At 42.4% G+C, this 23576-nt stretch overlaps 1 pseudogene; it reads left to right on the top strand.

The window, feature by feature from the left end:
* Positions 1-298: 298 nt before the first annotated feature.
* Positions 299-22024, top strand: LOC120524131 (annotated as a pseudogene).
* Positions 22025-23576: the final 1552 nt, after the last annotated feature.

The following is a 23576-nucleotide window of genomic DNA, read 5'->3' as shown; positions in this document are numbered from 1 at the left end:
GATCTGCCAAACGGAAAAGCATGGAAAACCAAGAAGAGCTGGGACGAAGCAGAGAACATCCAGTGCCTCTCCTGTGTTTAACAGACACCCTGGCTCAGTTCATCTCTTCTGTTTATGTACCTCATATTGTCACTCGTGATCTTCACTCTTTGAGTTCATGTCTCACATTAACTGTTCACCCTCAGTATCTCTTCTGATGTTCTCTCTGTTGCTCTCAGGTTTCTCTTTAAATCTCCTCCTCCTCACTGAGCACATACTTTCACTTTTTCACAATTCAGTTTCTAGTTTGTCTGACTGATTCTCTCTGCCTGTCCTTCCTCAAAGTGACAATGGCTGAAGCCCAGCTATGTGGATTACAGGACGAGTTCACCTGCTCGGTATGTGTGGACACCCTGACTGACCCCGTGTCACTGCATTGTGGTCACAGTTTCTGTCTGAAATGCTTAACCAACTACTGGGATCAGTGCGAAGTTTGCAGCTGTCCACAGTGCAGACACACCTTCATCCCGAGGCCTGAACTGCACAGAAACACTCTGCTGAATGAAGTCATTAAAATTCAAGAAGACAGAACTCAGTCCTCCTCCATCTCAGAATTATGCCGGTACTGGAGATGTGGAGTGTGATGCCTGTACTGGGAAGAAGTTCAGAGCAGTAAAGTCCTGTCTGACCTGCTTGGCCTCCTTCTGTCAGACTCACCTGCAGCCTCACTTTCTAGTAGCTTCATGGAAAGACCACAAGCTGACTGATCCAGATAGGAATCTAAAGGAGAAACTCTGTGCAAAACATCTGAAAAGTCTGGAAATATTTTGCAAAACTGATCAGACGTGCATCTGTATGATGTGTGTGGTGACTGGACATGAAGGCCATGAAAAGGTTGAGCTGGAGACAGAAAGAAAAGAAAAACAGGTGAGTGGAGTTTACTGTTTAATGTTTAATAGAAGCAAACTAAAAAATGAGTTAAGAGATTTGTAAATAAAGTGCACAGAGATATCAATTCATTCATCTTAGTGACCTGATTTTTGAAGTCTAGACAATATGGAGTTGGAGCCTGTCGTGTTGACACGTCTGCAAAATATGAAGCATCTCAGGATGAGATACTCAGTTTTAACGATGGACAACCAAGTGAGCTGAGTGCTCTTATTAAACTGAGTTTCTTTGTGCTCTCATCACTTGTGTATTGAGTGTTGTGAATTATAAGAAGAGACAGAGACAACTGTTAAGAGTTGGGGAACCATCCCTGTATGGTGTGTAGTACTAAGGCAAAGAAGTCAGCATTGCAGTACTGGTTACAAGCATAACAGAGTCACACTGGAGAAAGAGAACAGTTGCCAGGGGGAGAATTTATGTGATTGAACCAGAAGGGGAACATCTGTAGGGGAAATGAGACTGATGGACTGGGAGTCGGATAGCGGTGACATCATCAGATGGAGACGGAAGTGAGAACATTAGCGGGGAGTCGGAAATGCAGTCATTGTGAATGGACGGTAGGTTGATGCAGAAGTGTGAGGTTGTTGTTGTCTTCAGCGAGTCGTGTTGTTGTGCCTTGGGTCTTCTTGTTTCCTGGCGAGGACAAGAGAAAGGCATGAATACGCTATCCCATAAGCCCATCTTGTGTTTTTTCGTGCTCCGTCGATCTCGTAGGCTGCCCAATACTCACTCGTGTGTGGCAGTGTCTGAAGGCAGTGGTGGGCAAACTACAACCAGCAGACTGGAAATGGCTGCTGGTATCAGTACTCATAGAAAAATCTAACACGCCAGCCCACCAGAGGTCTTATGAAGATGAAACTGCAAGTGGCTGGTGTAAGAGTGGTAAGATACCATGCTGTATCATACGAAAATAATTCAGAAAAAGCCCTCAGTAATAATTGCACCCCCAGATGCCAAATACTTTTTTTTCTGCAATTTTTAAGGAAATTTCACAATTTTAACGGAACACACACTTTTTTCATGCAAAGAGCATCACAATTACTGCAACACTGATCATTTTATACACTGCCAATGAACTGTAAAAACAATAAAAAACTACTGCAACAATATTTAATTATATGTAAGTTCAATATTCCGGTCATTCAATTTACTAGTCTTCTTACTAGAAAAGGTTGTACATGAACTGAAATTTTTTAAAACAAAATAAAACAAAGCACAAAAGCATGAAAAAAGTACAAAAATATAGCAATTATTTCACCATAATGCAAGTGAGTTTGTAATTTGCTGGATAACTACAGTTCAGTTCATTGATCTTCAGTTCAGAAGTCTCAGAGAGTGTGGTACTGTCCAAAATATGATGCTGTACACAAAGCTGGACCACCAGCGCCTATGTATCTTGTTTCCATCCACTTTGGTGACTCTCCTTTTATCCATCGCTTGCCTGGTTCTTTGTGATATTTACAGACAACCATTCACGCTTTTGGGTGCCTCTGCGCCAATTGCGGTATAGGGGTGGCCAGTGCTTTGAGGTACTTGAACCCAGGTTAAGCAGGTTAAGCTATCAGAACTGAAATGTCCTGGTTGAATTGGTCTTGTGATGTCACCTTCCTCAATGTTGCTGGAGACCAGGGCCTCATGTATAACGCCGTGCGTAGAACTCGCACTATAACATGGCGAAGCACAAAGCAAATGTGCTTACGCACAGAAAAATCCAGATGCAGGAACCAGGCGTATCCAACTTCCACGCTCTTCCGCTATATAAATCCGATCAGCGTGAAAACTAACGCCGGCACGCCAGCATTATGTAACGCTTCAACTCCTCCCAGAATTACGTCTCTTTGAATATGCAAATCAATATAAATCACCCTTAAGCTCAGCCTTCTGTGAACAGACAATGGGAAAGCACGGGGAAAATATAAGAATTTCAGGGAATACTCAAGTGAGGCAAAGGAAAACATACTATTTGTTCAAATAAACCGGGTATAATCAACAAAAGGAAGTTGATCGAGTGACATAGCGTGTTGGAGAAACTTGAAAGCTCACGTTCACAAAATCGCACAGTGCCGGAAATAAAAGAAGTCACATATCAAAGTCACCGAAAAGGCGAGTTGTAGCCCACGTCTGAGTGTCATATGAAAATTTATTAGGTACAGAGAAAAAGGCACGGTGGGGAAAAAACGACATGTCAACTTCAATCTCGACATTTCCACTTTAATCACGTAGTTTATTTTGTCATTTAGTAGAATATCATAAACTTCATCTTAAAATCGCTTAATTAACCAGTTTCTCAAATTACATTGTAATTTAAAGTAACACGTTAAATGCTTTGTTTTGTATTTGATCTTCTATGTGCCTATGTGTGTGAATCACTACTTGCTTCTTAAACTGGCTCTCTCCTCCAACTGACACAGACCATTACATTCTGTGATATTACAGCCTCTGAATAACTAAAATACTGAGATGTATAGGATATCATTTTCATGATGATAGGAGTTAAAGCACGTTATTAAACATGAGTTTCACTTCATGAAATAATTTATTGCAGCAGTACTCAGGGCGGCTCTAGGCTTGTGGTGGCACTGGGCAGAGGAAGAATCAGTGGCTCCTTTGCCCCGCCAGTAAGGTAGCTTATGCATCTGCGGATGACCAGCCGTGCAGACACTGCATAGCCGCCTGTCTCATGACACAAGATTTAACTTTGCTCGAAATTTGCCACTGCATTTTTAGTTGTGTCATTATTTTATCTTTCTGTTTTATATTCATATGTATTACAGTGGCCCCATGCAGTTCTTGCTTTTCTTTCCCAAGTAACCGATCGCCATACAATCAGGTCTGTAAAGTTAAGCCATCTGTAAGCTTAGCTACCGATTCTTCAAAACGCTTAAAGAACATTGAAATATCTTCATAGTACATGTTTAATTATTCTATCCTTCACCCAGTCCAGGAAGAATATAGATTATTTAAATGAAGTTTTACCTAAATATAATAAATATATTTTGCTGCATTTCACTAAATGATATTTATATATGTAATACACACTTTATAAAGTGGCTCAGGTTGTGTGATATTATAACTGTAGACAAGTTTACAGGAGTGATTGACTTATAAGTACAAACAGTTCTAAAGGAGCAATTGATTGAGTGATTTATAGTTTTGGGGTGAAACTTTTTGAACCCAAACCGGGACAGGAAAGGCTTTAAAAAGTTTTTCCGGGGTGAGAAGGCCTTAAGCGTACTGATAATTTTTTCTGATCAGCTGTGCTGGTTTACACTAGTCGTGATATAAATTTCCAGTGGCAGGAGAGAAAATGGAAAAAAATGATCCCCGGGAACTTTAAAAGAGGGTGAAAGAAGAAGAAGAAGAAGAAGAAGAAGAAGAAGAAGTAAAACCCAAAACAGTTATGGATTTAATACTATGGCTATTCTCTGACCATTATATTGTTAAAAAAAAATAAACCGAACTTAAACAATATGTGGTTAGTTTCAGTGTATTTATAAACCGCGAAAAAAAGAACCAAAGGAACAGTAATGCTTTTACGCTTTGGGGGCCGCCATTGCAAAACGCCGAGAACTTGTGAAAAAGGCATAGGGACGGGGAAAAAGGGGTGGTTTTTTCCATGTGGGGTTTTTACATCCATTTGAACGGGGGAAAATTCTTTCGAACGTTTTTTGGGACGCACCATTTAAATGAGGGGCCCAGGGTTTGATAAGTTGTTCCAACCCATATGTTTTTTTTTTTCACCTTCGGACAGTTAATATGAATTTGTTGGCAGATCCATAAGTGAAATAATAATTTTTTTGTCCATTTGAGAGTTTTTGGAGGGAACTGTTGACAAGGACCATCTAATCTGACTTGTACGCAGAGCCCATGTGCTTATTGTAGTCCAGAATTGCTGTTGGTTTTCTGATTGGCTGCCCAGTTTTGCAGTTTGCTTTGCCTGGCACCACTTCTTTTGATGCATCGTGGAACATTGTTATACCGTTTACATCACGTTTGTCGTGCCTGACAAATATTGTTATGGGGAGCACGTATGGTACTTTACTTCACCAGGTTTCAATATGAGTTTGGTCAAGTCCATAGGAACACCAACACAATTCATTCTCAGTGTACCAAGAAGGTGAGTTTTCTGCCCATACACATTTGTCAGTTTGGACTGTTGTAGTAGTTGTCCATACAGAATAGCCTTCATTGAGCAAAGCCATCCATCAGGTCTAGGACAACAACTCCAACGAGATTATGCTCGTCTGATGTTGTGTGTGACTTTCTGGTGTATAACTGGAATTGATGTGTATAACCGGAGTCTTCACATAGCTTGTACACTTTCATGCTATACTTTGCATGTTTACTGGGATGTCATCAAGTCATAGACGTCTCGAATTTTAACAGACGATTGGAATCTGCACTATCTTTGTCTGGCATAGTATCATTGTTATTGAAATGAAGAAGATCAGACAATACCTGTTTCTTGGCAGTAGAGCAGCAAATGCTGGAGTAGCTAACAGCATTGACTTTGACCAATAAATCTTAATAGGCGGTTTGAGTACGATACCCATCAGCATTGACATTCCAAGGGAAAGACTAATTTCTGAAGCAGTTGTTGCTTTCCTCTAATGTACATGTGATTCTGGACCAAGTGTGGCACGTGCAATACATTGCTCTGCATAACGGTTTATTTCACGCACAAGTGTTTGGATAAGTTAATCATGCACAAAAAATGAAAAGAAAACAGGTGGTTTCAGTTGTTCTGGCAGTGCTTTAAGCAAATCAGGTTTACCTCAGATGGTCCAGTAAATGGTCAACAATTGAATTCAATCACATCCCCAAGAAAACTCTGGTCTCTGCCTTTCCTTTTTTTTGCCTTAACCTAACCCCTGTTCAATGCACCTCTGTTTTGTCATCTTGATTTTTAATTCTCAGCTCACTAACATCACTCCCAAAAAAATCACTGTCACTTTGCAGCCACTGTCAGGATCATGAAAATTTCTTTCAAGCCCTTTCCTGTAAGGCATCTCCAGCCTGCTGGTTGCTGTGGTATAGCGGTCCACAGCCCTCCCAAGGGCTAATTTTATTTAAATAAATAATCACGCTCGCTGCAGCTTAGCGAGGGACTTGATGGCTGTACAAGCGCAGGGCGATCATGGGTGGGGGTTTTTCACCTAGTGCACAGATGAAGGACTGCCCACATCCGTAATTGTTTCTGTGGCTAATGTCTGCACTGCGTTTCTGCATATATAGAAGCGCAGTCAGTTAGGGAGAATAAGATCAGAGAAAAAAAAGGAAAAGAGAAAGAAAAGGGGGTGGCTGGAGAAACATGACAGTGGGAGAGGGTGAGGGGCAAGCGGGCGAACAAAGCTAGAGTGTGTGGAAGCCTGGGTGTTAGGCCCACACCGGGGTCGAAATAGAATCGCTCCCGCTGAGGATCAAGAAGGGAGCAACCAATGGGAAAACTGTCCGCATAAGGCCCGGATGGCAGCAAGAGTTGGGAGGGTTGAGTGAAGTCCGAGTGGGCGTCCTGGATGCCAGGTTTCCCAAGTCTCGGGCCTGGGATGAGGTCAGACGAGCCAGGATGGGGGGGACTCCCGACCGTGTGTGTGTGTGTGAGAGAAAGGGCATCTTGGAGGCGCCTGCCTGCTGTAAAACCCAATGGGGGAAAACAGGTGAGCGCTAGTCCCGAAAGAGGCACCGGGCTGTTTATTTTGAAGACTGATTCAGCGACATTTTAACCTCAGGTTTTAAAGGATTGTTATTCTATTTATTCCTTGATTTTTAACCTCCATGTTTTTCTTTTATGGATTATTTTTATTAAAACTCTTTTGCCCCACTTTGTGGACACTTTGTTATTTTTAAAAAAAAGCACTTTTGATTTTTTTCATCATCCCTTGCTATGTTGTTGCCTCACTGTCTAGTTTCCCCTGGGTTATATCTAGGGGGTGTTGGGTTAAAGGGCCCCCTAACGTGGAGGGGAGCATGGAGCAGAACCGCATCATCACAGATGCCTTACTACTACAAGGTGCAACTGATGCCATTGATGAAATTTATAAATCACCAAGCCAACTGTGCTTGAACTGGAAAACACAAGAGGTCAATGCTGATGTTCCCATCTACTGGGTGAATCCCAAAACAGTGATGCTGATTCGCTAGGCGGCAGTGTCATTCACTGGATTGTTTACCGACTATAGCTGGTTCTGTCATTCAATGAATGTGCAGCACTGACTATACTTGGCTCGCGTGCCAATTTTACTGGTGACTGCATGAAATTTAATTTGAAAAAAGACATTTCAGTCCAGGAAATTTCCTCATGTATGCCAAACTAAACCAGATCACATTTCATTGAATGTCTCAGAAGATTAACACTAGAATTACTAAAGCCTACGAAAAAAACTTGTAGATCGTCCCACCCTAAATCACTTTGCACCTTTCTGTCACTTTTGTCCTGTAAATGTGTGCGACAGCAAGCGTTCTTCACCCCCCCACCTAGATTTTCAACTCAGTCTGTTTACCTGTTTTCAGTTGCTTAGAGTTGAAAGAGGAGAAGTCAAGCAAATTACATTTTATAAATACAAACCATTATATGGAACACATGCATTTCACGTGTGTTCGTGTCAACAATTTAAACATCGTTTAAAACAGAAACGTTTTCCATGTTTTAGTAATAACTGACAAAATGTGGACATGAAGTACATAATGTGTGAAGCCTGAAGTCCAAATAGCAAATAAACACTTTCACAAAAGGTACAAATATAACACAACAAGTGCGCTTTATTCAAGAATATAACTGCAGAAAAATAACCCGCGTTAGGGTGTGACATTGACACTCCTTTGATAAAACTGCTTCGGTCATGCAATGCTATCAACTGTTGGCTGGAAATCAAAACTTCACGGGTTCAACCTCAGACGAATTTTATTCTATTTTAGTATAAACACATACATTTGATTCCAGTCTGTAACAGCCAGTGTAATTTATGATACTTGGAAAGGTTTGCTTTTTTTTTTTTTATTGAGTTTTATTCTCTCAGTCGCGTTCATAATCCCACCCCCCATCTGACACTGCTGCGTTCACATAAATACACGCTATAACAGAGGTGAACTCAGATGATGACGATGGTTCTACATCGGAGAAAGAATGCACGTTGCACTACGTCGCTGTACTTTGTATATGTACATGTGAAGTTCTGCAGTCTACTTGTGACTTTACACTGTAGGAAGTAAGTAAATAAATAAAGGTAAATAAGTAAATAACATTCGATCTGTCTCTTATATACAAAGTACAGCAATGGCAACTTCTACCTGCAGCTATTGACTCTTCAGTACGCGAGCGATTCTCCATGTTAGTGTTTAGATCTGGACAGTGCATGTGCCCAAAACATTAACATTTATATGTTACTTACATAAAAGCCAGATCGAATGTTATTTACCGTAGTGAAGTGACTTCAGCTACAGATGGAAGATCCTGTCTCACCCTACACAACTGTGTTTGGTGTTATTCAGGAAAAAATCCCAGTCGTCCAATGGGACAAAGACTTTCAGAGACTCTTCAGTACGTGAGTGACTCTCCACGCTAGTGTTTAGATCTGGACGGTGCATGTGCTCAAAAAAAAAAGTCTAACTGCATTCTCGTACCACTGCTCGCGTACTAAAGTGTCAGCAGGCATTTTTCGTGAAATCACATGTGTAATTTGTGAGCATGCCCTTGTCGATTAACCACAGGAAGCTTTCAGTTTACTTGTGACTTTATGCTGTAGGAAGATAAGTAAATACATTGAAGTAGATAATGTTCGACCTGGCTTTTAAATAAGTAACATATAAATGTTTCTTATGTAAAGACCATCACAAAACATAATCACAAACAGGAGTTTGCACGATACGTTGGCGAGCTCTGTAAACCGTGCTGTTTCTTTGAAGGATATGTGATTGGCAGGATGACACCGGACTTTGTCCTGTATTCAAACGGTGCCATCATTCACCTTTACGCCTGGTGCAGCTGCGTTGCTCTTATATGTGAGAGTCGGGTTTCTTTTGGGAGGACTTGTGATCTCTTTCTCCGATCTGTGTTCACCTCTGTTTTAGCGCGTCTTTATTTGAAAACAGCAGTGTCAGATCAGGGCGAGTGTGAACGCGACTGAGAGCATAAAACTGAATAAAAAAATGCTAACCTTTCCAAGTATCATAAATTTACACTGGCTGTTACAGACTGAAATGAAATGTATGTTTTTATTCTAAAATAGTAAGAATAAGGGTAGCTCACTTCTCAAAATGGACTCATCCGGGGTCGAACGCGTGAAGTTTTGATTATCAGTCAACAGTTGATACTGTTGCACCACCAAAGGGGTTGTATCAAAGGAGTGTGTCGATGTCACACCCTAATGCAGGTTCTTTTGCTGCAGTTATATTCTTGAATAACAGCGCACTTCTTTTGTTACACTTGTACCTTTTGTGAAAGTGCCTATTTGATATTTGGACTTCAGTCTTCACACATTATACACTTCATGTCTACATTTTGTCATTAGTACTAAAACATGGGCAAAGGTTGTCTGTTAGTAATGTGTTCAACATTTCCTGTCATCCTACACTTACATAGATCTTTGTAGACACGGAACATACATGAAATGCGTGTTCTGAATAGCGATATATTTTTTTAGCCTATGCAGCTCTACCTGACTCCCTGATAAACAAGGGACAAACAGTTGGGAGAGGTTTTTGCAGTTTCTCCAGTGGTATGGTGGGATGGTGTAGCAGGCTGCTTGCTGCTTGGGATTATAGACACATTTACAAGACAAAAGACGCTGAATGGAGAGGTGGGCCGGAAAAATGAGTTTTCTTGTATGCTTTGGTAATTGTAGTGTTTATGTTACCACTCAAAGGTATCAAAACATTCTAAAAGGCAGCAGAAGCTCAGGCTGCTTAATTAGTTAAAGACGACATGAATAAATGTCTGCTAAATTCTGAAGACATTCTGGACAGCTTCTTTTAGGGTCTGCTTAATTTGACTAATTTTAGTTCAACAGAATGTCCTTGACTCATTCTATCATGATAGGCAGATCCGCCTCCCCCACTCATTCATTGGTCAAGAGTCCAGTCTTCACTTTAAAATCTCAATATTATGTGAATGCGTCTTCCTATTTATGATGCCTGCTGATATTTCTGAAAGTATCTAATAATATTTTTGCAAAAAATATCTGTCTTGTATGTTGTAAGCAAACAATTGAATAACTGATGTGGATTGTATGACACAAGTGATGTGTGGTTTTTCTTTTCTTTTTTTTTTTACCATTGAACAGCGTAGATCACCATAGTCTTGTATTATATGAGGAACGTTCAAAAAGTTTCTACACTTTTTTTAACTATTTGTTAAAAATTTCTAAAACAAATTACATCACTTTTCTACATAGTCACATTCCTTTAGCATGCAATTTTCCCAGTCATATGACCCTCTCAGACGTTGATCTTCACCATTATAAAAGTGCAGAAACTTTTTGAAAGTCCTTTGTAATATATATACTTTAATTTTTTGTTTTATCTTTTGTTATCAATAAAAACATGATATGAAAATTTTTTTCTTTGTCATCACTACACAACACATGGGGTAAGCAATATAAAATACAAATTTCACTTTCTAGTGGAGTTTCCATTAACTTGGCCTTCTTACTGAACTCCACAGAATCTCTTGTGTCTTAAAGGCCTAATAAATTAAGACTTTATTTTAATTCTTTGTTGTCATTCTTACCGTTGAACAAATCTCTGTGTGTCACCTACTGTGTAAAGTTAAAGCCTAGTGTGACTGAAAAAAACAACCTGTGTCATAAAATTTAAAACAAATGTGTTGTAAAAATGTTAGGACTCAGAAAGAGAACAAAAAATGAAAAGTGAAAGCGAATACTGATGGGACCACCCGTGTCCTTCTGTGTTTAAAAACAGAAACATCTGGGGGTGACACAGAGTGAAATCAGGAGGAGACTTGAGGAGAGAGAGAAGAAACTGAAGGAGACGAAGAGGACAGTGGAGAAGATGAAGGTGAGTGGAATTAAGATGACAATTTATATTAGGGAGAGGAGAAATAAATTAAAACTAGAAGAGCCAGCAGAACCTGGAAGACATTTTATTTTGTCCTTCATGGTATTTCAGAGTGGACAGTGTTTTTTGTTTTATTCATTACCAATTCAAACACCATGACCCTAATGACCTCTGTATTGGCAACACCACAGCCTAAACATGCCCCAGACACCCCCCCCCCCCAACATTAGCTTGGACTGTAGGTTGTGTGGACGAAATCTCAGACCCGACAGCAGGTGCGTTATAAAGCAGCTTTATTTTCAGAGTCACGGTGAGAAGAGTTTCAGAAAAGCAGACAATCAAATATACATGACAGCGTCAGGGCTCTTCTGAACCCCGTCTGTTGGGTAGGGTCCAGTTTTATACCCCTAGAATGCGTAATTTAATATCATTATAAAATGTAACAGTCAACACATTTATTATACACAAACCTTTAGCCCCTTCAACGCCCTTGTGCAACTTGATTTCTTGGCTCCTTTTGTTATGGCGTTCAGATGTAAGCTAAGGGAAAACGTGATAAGGCAGACTCATGTGTGGAATGCTCAGACCTTGAGTCCTTTGCACAAACATTTTTCTGTTTGCTAAAACAAAGCATGCTATTACATGGTTTTGTAAAGCTTACTTCTCAGACATGAATTAGTACAAGGGAACAAAGAGAACATTCGTCTTCCACATTCCCCCCTTTTTTAGCAAACAAAAAATATTTGATCAGGGAGAGTTGAGTAGGAAAGGGTAGGATAGGAGGATGGAGTGGAGTGGGAGGAGTGTGGGGTGGATGTGCTGATCTGAAGCATTTTTCTTTGTGTAAAAAATAAGCCTTTGCCATCGAGGCAGTAAAATACTTGGATACAATGTATCTTATCAAGGGAACAATACAGCAAGCTACAAGCAGGAGAACAATTAAAGCAACCGTAAGAGAGATGAAAACTGATTTAAGCCATTGGCCCCAGGACCCAAAAGTGGACATAAACCATTTGTCCCAAGGATTAGAAATGCCAGAATTAGTAGCTAGTTCATGTCAAATCAGCTAAAGCACGGGTGATTGATCCATCAGGAGCTGTATTATTAGGGATATAGGTACAGCATGCATCACCAAACATAGCACAAACGCCTCCTTTCTCAGCCAAGAGCATATCTAAAGCCAATCGATTTTGCCAGGTCATGAGGGATGTTTTATCAAGTTGCTCATGGATACCTTCAACAGCTTCTTAGTAAAATTTAAGAATCTTTGTTGATTATAATAGAGGTAATTAATCCAATCTACATTTTTGTTTATAGTAACCTGAGGAAAAATAGACTCAAATTCGGCAACAACTTGGTCCCTTGCCTTGAACTTATCAGGGACTCCACGAGGGACTCGAATGGAATCAAAATACACCCCAGGGCCATGTAGGGAAAACTGGGAAGGGTCCACAGAATGGGGTTGACGATGTCGGCCAAACATGGTCGACACATGGAAGGCAGTTAAAGGGAAAAGTCGGAAAGGCATAACAAATTGTATTAAAGCAGAAGTGCCAGTCCAGTCAGGTGGAAGGATGTCAAGCAATTTAGACCTATGGCACATCCACCAAATATCAGTATTCTGAGTAATCAGAAAATTGATAATTTGGAAGCTAAAGAGGAAGAATTAATCGGAAAAGTTTGGAAACAAAAAGGATGGGATATTACCAACATTTGTGCCACGAGAGGAAGTGAGGTTTCTAAAAACAGGTATAAATACCTTCATCAGGCTGGAACATCGGGGAGTCATGGGAAGAGTAGGGGAAAAGAAGGGAAAGTGTAATGTAATTAGAGTCGATTGGAATAGAGGAAGAGATAAAAAGGGCAAGTAGGCAAGGAAGGCCAGTAGGATCAGATATGTTAGAAAGAGGAAAAGGGACAGTGGCCAAATGTGGCCTAGCTATAGCACATGCATAGCAATCAGATTGATTCACTTGTCTAGCGAATATAATACCCATTGCAGCCAACGGTTCTGATCCCCATACCCAATTTCAATAGAAAAGTGGAAGAAGAGGTGGAAATATTCATGACCTTGACAAGGGGCGGGTTTGGACCAGGGGTAGGAGAGAGGTGTGTGTGTGGGGAAATGGGAGGTGTTAGTAACAGGGTTCTCAACCTTAATTTGAAATCTCCCTAGAGGATCTATTCCAGATACACATGCCCCTAAAATACAGGTTCCTGAATCATGTAAAGAAGGGTTCTTCAGAGTAATGATCAAAGGGTTACAATGGTATTCGGCACATTCATGAGGGGCATGTCCTTTTATAATAGAAAACGATATTTCAGACCATACTTCTGGGCCTTATAGGGTTGATAAACCCCAGTCATCAGTTCCAGTATTAGCCAAAACCCAGTCCCACATGTCACAGTTACTTCGAATCCAGAGTTTGTAACAGTTACACACACATATTTGTCAGACCAGTTCCACTGGATTTGTCGATCAGTCCCACAGTCAATAATAGAACAGAAATCCACCTGAACTGATGTGGTGATTCCGAAAGGAAAAGTCAAGGTGACCAGAGCAGTCGACAAGGGGATGGAAAGACATAGTAGGACCACAATCAAGGGTGCCATCTTTTGCAATGTGAGATGTGAATCCAAGCAGGCAGTCCCTCAACTTTAACAGCATGTGGTGTCTACAGCAGAACTTGAAACGGTCCTCTCCACCGAGGGTGATGCCAATGTTTCCTTCGAGTATCTCTAGCCAGAATCCAGGTTCCTAATGGAATCGGGAGTCCTTTGATGGAGGACTAGTTCTCCAGGCCTGATTCACCTGCTCGTGGACTTCCTTCAGAGAAGCTCGGAGACCTGTAAGACTGGAAAGAAGATCATTGTCCACAGTATGCAGTGTAACATTACCTATGACCATGCCGACTGGCATGGTCCATCCGGTCAGAATTTCGAATGGCGACAGCCCTAACTGCCAATGTGTTCTTCCCTTAATCCCATCAAGGCCAGAGGCAGAGCATCAGGCCAAGTTAAATTTGTTTGCTCACAGATTTTAGCCAATTTAGATTGCAAGGTACCATTGCATCGTTCCACAATACCTCCACTCTGGGGGTGGTATTTGCAATAATGATGCACATTTATCTGGAGCCAGGTGGTTAATTCATTTATAATGGAATTTAGTGGGTGCCATTATCAGTTTGTAATTTCTGTGGTATTCCCCATCTAGGAATGATTTCCTTTATCAAAGCTTTTGCCACAGGTTTGGCATCTGCATGTTTGGAAGGAAAGCTTCCACCCATCGGAGAACACATCAACAATTACTTAACAGTATCGGTACCCTTTGATGGTGTTAATTCAATGAAGTCCATTTGAAGGTGTTGAATGGACCCATTAGGTTAGGTGTAATGGCGGACTTACCTGGGTGCCCTTTCCTACATTAAACTTTTGACATAATGCACAGCACCTGCAGAACTGCTCTGCATATGTAGAGAAACCTACAGCTTCCCAATATTTTTCAACATCTTGAACCATGGCGTCTTTTCCAGCATGGTCTAGGCCATGGGCGATTTTTTCCATACCTGGGAAAGAAGCTTTTGGGAGGAAAGGTTTGTTAGTTTGCTTATGGGTCCAGACTCCATCAGAGAGGTCCTTTCTTTGGACCATTTTCTCTTCTCTGTGTCCGTGGCTGCATTCTGTAAAGAAATAATTTGATTATCAGTGTCCTGGTCATTTCTCTGTTGGAATAAAAAGATTGGTGTGTTATTATACGCAGCCCGTTTAGCAAAATGATCAGCTAATTTGTTTCCTTTGCTGACAGGATCCTGTTTCCTGTGTGAGCTTGACATTTAATGATCGCTAGCTTTGATGGTTTCGTTATGGCCTCTAAGAGGGATTCTTTTAGTTTTTTATGTTGAATGGGCTTGCCAGTACTGGTCTTGAATCCCTGAGTTTCCATAATGCCCCATGATCATGGCAGACTCCAAAAGCATATCTAGAATCAGTATAGATAGTTACAATTTTTCCCTCTGACAACTGACAAGCTCGGTGAGAGCTATCAACTCAGCTGCCTGCGCTTAAACTTGAAGAAATTCGGTTTGCTTCCAGCAGGTGGTCACCTTTGACCACTGCATAGCTGGTTGAAGGTGTTCCATTTTCCAATCATAAAGAACATCCATCCACAAAAATTATCTCTCCTGTTCCTAAGGGTGTTTCCTGTAGGTCTGGTCTAGGTTTTATAACCTTAGTTATTTTATCATGACAGTTGTGTCCCCTTGATTTTCAGTTGGAAGCAATGTAGCTGGATTTAAGGTGGAGCACCTTTCTATGGTAACGTTTGACAATGTACAGAGTATATTTTGGTAGTGTATTTCCCTAGCAGTAGTGAGATGTGAGGTTTTAGCCTGTACTAAAATGGAGTATGCGTGAGGCACTTTTACCACTAGGGGGCTCATGAGCACTATATCTGTACTGGCTAGCACGGCCTCTGTTGTGGCTGGTACAGCTCTGAGACAGGTTGGATGTCCCACAGCCACTGGATCCAATTTTTCAAAAATAGGCTAAGCCTTTGTTTTTTCTCCATGGAGTTGTGTAAAAAATGCATTCATATATCCCCCCTTTTCGTCCACAAACAGAGTGAATGGACGAGATAGTCAACAGTCCCAACGCATGCACAAACAGTAGGGCATTTTTTTTTTTTAAGTCACATAGAGCCTTCCCAGCTTGATCATTCCATGCCACCTGACCAGAAAGGGGGAGATCAGGGGTGACCGCTAAAGTTTGCAAAAGCTGTGCTCTTTCATTGAAGTTTAAAATCCATTGCCGGCAGTATCCTATAATGCCTAATACAGACACAACCTGTTGCTTTGTAACATGTCTTGGTCTAGGAAGATTTTGAATGGTGTTTATACGGTCGCTAGAGAGAGAGAGAGCTCTTGTTTCACAAGAAATGTCATGACCTGAATATTTCACAGTTGTTTGAATTAACTGCAGTTTTGTTTTAGAAACTTTGTGGCCATTTTCTGCTAAATAATAACAATTGCTGAGTATCCCGTGCACAATCTGCTTCCGTAGTACTACACAACATTCCACATACTGTATCAATACACTGTCTTTTTCCGGCCAAAAGCCTTTTAAATTTTGAGCAAGAGCTTATCCAATACACAAGGGCTACAATATATCCCTGAGGCATAACGGTCCATGTCCAACGGCGGTTTTGGAAAGTAAAGGCAAACCAGAATTGAGAGTCGGGTGCAAAGGAATACAAAAATAAGCATTAGCAAAGTCAATAACAGAGAAATAACAGGGGAGCGAGGGTATCGTAGAAAGAATAGTGGAAGGATTAGTAACAATAGGTGCCCTAGGAAAAACTGCAGAATTAACGTGTCGAAGATCTTAAACAAAAACGCCATGAACCGTCAGCCTTTTAAACAGGTAAAACGGGGGAGTTGACTGGAGAGTGTTTAATTTGAATGATTGCTCCACGTTTCACGAGATCGGAATGTACGGCGGAGATGCCAGCCTCTGCTGCTGGAGACAGAGGATACTGGGAGCGATCGGCGGAAGGATGACTTTTGGGTAAATCACCAGTGGCTCACAGTGTGCTATCCTTCCATAATCATTTTTCCCCTGGGACCAAAGTGCATCGGGAAGTGAGGAAAGCCAAGAGGGAGAGGGTTTGCAATGAAAAAGCAGAAAGGGAAGGCGGCACAATGCACGATGTACTAAAAAATCATTTTGAAGCACAAACTTTAGTTATCAAATGATCTGAGGTATCAAAGATACCGAAGCAACATTTAGCCAGTCCGTCCTATTGAAACATTGTTCCACCCAATCCCCAATTTCAACTCAGTGAACGGTGCTATAATTGGCTAAAGAAAACATGGGGAACCGAACCTCCTAAATAGAAAACGCTTTGGAATATGTGAAGTGCACTGACAGCAGCAGCTGTGTGCATGAGAAAAAAATGCAAGGGATATGGAGGGTCTCTGGGCTATACCTGAAGAGAGAAAAGATTCTAACCAAGGTGTGTCCACTTCAAAGGGAAGTACTGGGCAGTGCAGTGGAGGGTGTTGGGGACTTGCAAGTGGGGAAAAGAATATAAGAGTGTAGGGCTTTAAGGAGAATGGTGTGTGAGGAGATGTTCAGGGTCCAGGCTGCAAAAGAGGGCTTAGTGTGGGGAGGTTTGGCACAGGAATTTAGGAATAGAACAGTGAAACCCTCGTTTGGTTAGAGAAATAGAGAGGGAGAGCTTAGTCATCATCCCTTCCTAAAACAGATTAACAGGGCAGAGCTGATTTAACAAAAACGGTGCATCAAAGTGGAACCACTGAATGAAGCTGAACCGAAGAGGTTTAGACACCAGTAAAAATGTGGTTGTCCAGAAGCAGTAAGACAGTCAGTGTATCGTTCGAGGCAGACTAGAAAAGCAGTTTCAGTGCCATTCAGCAAAGTCAATAAAGGATCTGTGTCCGCATGGCAAGTGAGCAAAGGCAACTGAAAAGAGTGGCTGGGGGTCCCTGTGAAAGGAATATCCTCAGGTTCAGGTAAGGAAGGCGGGGAGGAAGCTGATGTGGGCAATTGCGCAGAAGTGTCCCATCGTAACAGGCAAGATGTGTAGGTGCTTGATCTGAGGGAGAGGCGGCTGAGCAGATGAAGAATTCATTAGGAAGTAAAATCCACGACCTCTCCCCCGGCTTCGCCCCTGTTCTCGGAAAAATCCACGTCTTTCACGTCCTCGCCCCCTGCCTGAGGCAGCTCCACCTGCATAATAATTCATTTGTGCCGCGATTAACTTGGTCTGAGTGTCTGACTCTTTTTGTTTAGTCTGTCGTTCAGCATGCTCCGTGTCTTTTTTTTAACTTCATCAAAAGTGGCACTTTCCCATCCAAATACAGGATGTGCGTACTTTATTTTGAATATCACTTCTGAGTCCTGACAGAAAAGGAGGAACTGCTGCCTTGGTCGCTGGGCTGTCTAAGCCAGAATGGTTTGTCATCAAATCCTGAATGCGGTGTGCCCATTCATCTACTGTCTCATCTTTCTTTTGTTTGGCAGCTGAAAAGGTATCAGTCGGTGCCCTTTTTATATTTTGCAGCTATTGCAGTTTTCACGGGTTCCCATTTGGCAAGGAAAGGACCCTCATTATTTTGTCCACGAGGCAATGCCTCATTCCACTGCCACTGTACTCCATTATGCTGCCCATGATTGACAGTAGCCCAAGTAGTGCCCATCTTTCTGCGTAGCACTTGGGTCCACTCGGCTGCACTGGGTTTGTATATTATCTAGTTGCTGCACCTGTTCCACAAACTTCAACCCACCGATTACCTTACGATCAGGCAATTCGGACACTACGTCTTTCAGCTCTTGAATATCCAGTTACGGTGTATCATTACAGTAGTGGGGTTAGCATTTCCTGGGGGCAGTGTGGGATTGTGTCGGGGGTTAGGGACCTCAATTAAAGGGCATGAAAATGTGGGTGCTAAAGGTTTAGGGGACTTAAACGGGTAAGGTTTTCAGGGGACTTATCTCTGAGGGTTTTGCTTCTAGTACGTTGTGAAATGGAGGGCTTTTTGTGTAAGTTAGAAAGCCTCTCATAGCCCCTAACAAGTGGCCGTCAGTCTCATCATCAGGATCTGTAAGTGAGGAGGGGTCACATTGATATTGTTCATCAAAGAAATCATCAGTAACTGGGGCATCGGTAACCACAGGAGCCGTTGGGGCAATGAGTGAATGTGGCAGTGGAAGGGTTGTGGGTAAAGTGTTGGGAAGGAGCACTGGATATAAAAGTTTTTTTTTTTATCACTCCTTCTCCTCCTTCAGACTGGGGTCCCGTATCAGCCTACACTTTCTGTAAAGCTATAAGCAGCTCTTCTTTTCCTTTCTATTCTTAAGTTCAGCAACTAAAAGCTCATTCCGTTTTGTGCCGCTTCCAGCGTACGGTCTTTAATAACCAATTCCCATCTGTGATAAATATCCATCCGATAAGGACCTCCATTACAACAACCCTGTGTATTTCTGCACAGTATTTTTCTAATTCATATCATCTCAGTTCCTTCCACTGGCCATCTACCTCCACTGTCCTTATTCCACCTCCTACATGCTTTTTAATCTAATCCTGTCTTCTTTTCAATGAGCTTTCTAGGGACCCGCCTTTCGATCCCGACAGGCACTAGGAGCCTGGCGATCCCCGAAAATAATCCTTCTAACGTTAGGTTTTAGGACTCTTGGGGACTGTTTGACTGGCTACTGATTGTTTTTCCCATAGTGAGTGGCAGGATCTCAGCAGAAAGTGACTCAGCCCTCGATAAACCCGTTCCACCCGCCCCGCTCCTATTCCCGGATTACAGCTTCAGGTGACTTGTGTCCGTTATTTGCATCAGCAGAATCCTACATCAATACGCCCCGTGGAGTCCAGGATATGGAGGTTTTTAACCCGATCCCTTCATCAGACGGTTTGTATGCGTCAATCTGCAGGGTATTGTCTCCGTCACCTTAGCAACCCGTTGAAACAAGAGTATGACCAGACAGCAGATGAAAAACTCGACCTCCCGTTTATTTAGACACACATTCTCTAAATACGCCCTTTCACCCCCGTTCCTCAAATTATTATAGGAGCGTGCCACTCGCCCCTTTTCTAATCCTTTCCACAGGGGTGACTAGCTAACATTCACACTGTGCCGTTTTCCGTAGGGTCCCAAGTCACTTTCTGTGAGCCCTTAGAACCCTCCTATGTATTTTCCATACAGTATGCTTTCTTATTCTTTATTTTGCATATGCTTTTTATTCCTTTTCCTTCTATATTCATATTACTTCCAGCACACCAGTCAAACTAACAGGAATCCCCCGATCTACTCACCGTGACTCCATCCACCTGCATGGAAATGCCCGTCAAGTCGTGCCTCGTATCGGCTAGGAGGAGGTCAGGGACTCCCCACAGGAAACGCCCAAGGCAGGCCAATCCTACATTTACCGAAGCTGGACCCGATCCGGCCAGAATCGGCTCCACCACAGTCCTCTGGACGATCCTGCACGAGGAGCCGTCTGCCGTCTCCTGCCCCACGTCTTCCACAGTTGGCACTGATGTTCTGAATTATGTCAGTGGAGACAACATTCCTTAATGGTTTCTTCACAGCTTTATTGGAGTCAATGGTTTTAACATAACAAAGGACAATATGGAGGTGCAGTGGTCACTTCTGCTGACTCACAGATCCACTGTCCTCCATGCATTGTCCGTATGAAGTTCACCTCTTTTTCCAAGATCTCTATTAACTTCATTCTGCTACCCTGGTTTTCATCCTCATACTCACTTGTCAGTTTAATTAATTGACAGCAACTCTACGTTGGATCCTTATAATTGTCAGCGTGTGTTTCTTCTGGATGTGGGCCTGAAATAAAGTGGTACACTGTCCGGGTTTTCTTCTTGCCTCATTTCCAGTGCTGCTAGGATCCATTTTTGAAAAAAGTTATACACTATACTGTTTCTGGACAATCCTTGATTTTCAAACGACCCATTCTTTAAACTCACACTAGCATCTTCTAGTACACTAAAGTTCTAAATGCAGCACGTCCAGACCACTGGGGTGTGTCGTCAGTTCAAAGTAAATGAGCGGGCATAACTCTGAGTGGTCCAATCAAGACTCTGGTGAAGTGAGTAGAGGTCAACTGTCAGTTGAGAAAGGACAAGTGACTAAAGGAAAGCCATCCTGACAGGCCGACCTCCACAACGGGTTATATGTTTATGCTCAAAAGCATTTGTAGGGTACTCAGAATAAATATGAAATCCCCCATGTAAAACCATGCTGCCTGCTCACTAACACTCTTTTTTGTGCTCCTCAATCTTTTATCAATAATTGCTTTTATTAATGTGCCTTTGATACATGTTAGGTTTACATTAGTGACCGTCAAGTTAAAATTTAGCCCGTCCTGACCCATTTTATCCTAACCCAAGATTTAAGGGATGCGTTAAGCCTTCTGATCTCCTCAGTTCTTCTCCTTATGTTTGCTCCTGATGTTTTAAGTTTGACCTGTAGGTCTGGCACTCTGTCCTTACCTACTGTACATCATTGTTCAATTACAAATAGATAAAATTGACAATGACAATTAAATCCTCATCTTCTGTGGTCAGATGCCTACCCACTTGTCCAAGGAGGTCTTCTACCTGTGTAGCAAGAAGGTAAACACACAGTAGGAAAAGTTTTTCCTGGAGCATAAGTCTCAGTTCCCCTAATAATTGAGTCCCCAACTATAACTGCTTCCCTCTTTCTGGGGACTGGTTTGGAAGTGACCTTTTAAGGCTTCTCATCCCTGACCATTAGTACTATTACTTTAATAATTACTGTTTTCACAATTAGCTCCACAATTATGCTTTTCTTCAAAAAATTCTTCTTCTTTTTTGTCCTGTCACTCCACTGATCCCAACTCCAGCTCACCCAGATAAGCATGAGAAATGTAGAGTCCTCATAGGATAATGGAGCAGCCCCCCAAGTAGATCCTTCTAATAGCTCCAAAGGACCTAAAAAGAGCTGATTGTTCAGACATCATATCCCATTTACACTTACAAATAGGAGCACTGGCAGAGGGAAGCTGCAACCCAGTATACCGGAAAATCATACTGTCCATGCAAACAGTCTGTCAATGCCTTTCCATGGTTCTAGTCTCCTGTTTGGCCAGGATGACAGCCAATCCAAACCATCTTTTACAACATCAAATACCAACAATGGTGTCTCCTGACCGGTGTTTCTTATTAGGTGACTCAATGCAATGTCTCTCTTTATTCAATCAGATATCTGTGGAAAGAGAGATAAAGGAATATGAGAAAAGCTTCACTGATCTGATCCACTGCATTGAAGAAGTCCAAAGAAAAATGACTGAGAAGATCAGAAAGCAAGAAAACAGAGAAATGGAGAAGGCAGAAAAAGTCATGAAACAACTAGAGAAGGAGATTGAGGAGCTGAAGAAGAGAGATGCTGAGCTGAAGGAGCTTTCAGAGACCAAGGACAATGTCCATTTCCTACAGGTGAGAGCAACACTTACAGGGAATCTGATCAGACTGGGTTGTGTAGACCTGAGAAAATATAGAGTGAAATTCAAAAAGATCTGAGGAGTATTTACAACATGGCAAGGACAGGCCATTTAACCCAATACAGAATGTCTTTTCATATTCCTCTAATGTTGTCAAAATGTATAAAAGTCTCTGAGTTTCTGCTTCCATCTGCACTTTTTACAAGTATCTACACTTGTGTATGTGAGGAACTAAATTTGTATGAAATTTATGCACAACTAACTTCATTCTAAATGATGCCACCTGACAAAAGAGATATATAGATAGAGAAGGAGGAATTGAAGAGTCGCATAGTGTGATAGTGTGGGGTCTCCCCAGTCTGTCAGTGGAGCAGGACAGTGACATCAGTCTGTCACTGAAGCTGCTCCTCTGTCTGGAGATGACACTGTTCAGTGGATGCAGTGGATTCTCCATGATTGACAGGAGCCTGCTCAGGCGCCCGTCACTCTGCCACAGATGTCACTGTCCAGCTCCATGCCTACAATAGGGCCAGCCTTCTTAACAAGTTTGTCCAGGCGTGAGGCGTCCTTCTTCTTTATGCTGCCTCCCCAGCACACCACCCCAGTAGAAGAGGGCACTCGCCACAACTGTCTGATAGAACATCTGCAGCATCTTATTGCAGATGTTGAAGGATGCCAGTCTTCTAAGGAAGTATAGTCGGCTCTGTCCTTTCTTACACAGAGCATCAGTATTGGCAGTCCAGTCCAATTTATCATCCAGCTGCACTCCCAGGTATTTATAGGTCTGCACCCTCTGCACAGTCACCTCTGATGATCACGGGGTCCATGAGGGGCCTAAGCCTCCTAAAATCCACCACCAGTTCCTTGGTTTTGCTGGTGTTTAGTTGTAGGTGGTTTGAGTTGCACCATTTAACAAAGTCTTTGATTAGCCTCCTATACTCCTCCTCCTGCCCACTCCTGATGCAGCCCACAATAGCAGTGTCATCAGCGAACTTTTGCACGTGACAGGACTCTGAGTTGTATTGGAAGTCTGATGTATATAGATTGAACAGGACCGGAGAAAGTACAATCCCCTGTGGTGCTCCTGTGTTGCTGTAAGATAGTCCACGATCCATGCCACCAAGTGTGAATCGACTCCCATCTCTGTCAGCTTGTCTCTAAGGAGCAGAGGTTGGATGGTGTTGAAGGTGCTAGAGAAGTCCAGAAACATAATTCTTACAGCACCACTGCCTCTGTCCAGGTGGGGGAGGGATTGGTGTAGCATATAGATGATGGCATCCTCCGCTCCCACCTTCTCTTGGTATGCGAACTGCAGAGGGTCGAAGGTGTGGCAGACCTGTGGCCTCAGGTGGTGAAGCAGCTGCCGCCCCATGGTCTTCATCACATGTGACGTCAGAGCGACAGGCCGGAAGTCATTCAGCTCACTAGGACGTGATACCTTTGGGACTGGGGTGACACAAGATGTTTTCCAAAGCCTCGGGACACTCCGCTGTTCCAGGCTCAGGTTGAAGATGCGCTGTAGAGGACTCCCCAGCTCCAATGCACAGGCCTTCAGCAGTCGTGGCGACATCTGGACACGCTGCTTTGCTGGCACAAAGTCTCCTCAGCTCTCTGCTCACCTGCGCTATTGC

Source organism: Polypterus senegalus, chromosome 2 (genome assembly GCF_016835505.1).
Source record: "Polypterus senegalus isolate Bchr_013 chromosome 2, ASM1683550v1, whole genome shotgun sequence".
Classification (NCBI taxonomy): domain Eukaryota; kingdom Metazoa; phylum Chordata; class Cladistia; order Polypteriformes; family Polypteridae; genus Polypterus; species Polypterus senegalus.
Note: the sequence above shows the minus strand (reverse complement) of the source record. Positions and strands in the feature narration are given on the sequence as shown.